A 524-nucleotide genomic window follows, 5' to 3' on the forward strand; every position below is an offset into this window, starting at 1 on the left:
GCATCAATCTTATTATCATATGGGGGACCGTGGGACAAAATCCTATCAAATGGGGGTCCGTGGACTAATCTTTGTCAGTTTAGGGGTCCTGATCATGTGAAAATCTTTGAGAACCACTGGCCTAGTTCATGCTGTATGATTCACATAGGCGACCCAAAGAAGTTAATCTAAAAGGAACCGACACTGAATCAAACGTGTTTCAAGTAGGATAGTGTCTAGGCAAAATCATTGGCAAATCCAATGTTGTAGCCATAGCTGTTGTAGCCAATAAAAAAGCGTGCTGACCATTCGTGCTGACAGTGACAGTTGAGTGGCCTCGCGGGAGTTGTAGTTCTCTGTGGCGTGCAGCCCGTTCGCCCGTGCTGTCCTTGCTGCTGTGGAGGACTACAGAGTGGTAGGTCTGGAGACTAGGCGGCTTGCGTTTACAGCGGCTGCTGGTACTGAGCGTGGAGAGAGCAAAACTACGGCGGGGCACGAATATCGTCTGGTCTATTTATTTTTTCTCAGTTTTAACCGTAGCAAAA

The sequence above is a fragment of the Poromitra crassiceps genome, assembly GCF_964638095.1.
Source record: "Poromitra crassiceps genome assembly, chromosome: 8".
NCBI classification, from domain to species: domain Eukaryota; kingdom Metazoa; phylum Chordata; class Actinopteri; order Beryciformes; family Melamphaidae; genus Poromitra; species Poromitra crassiceps.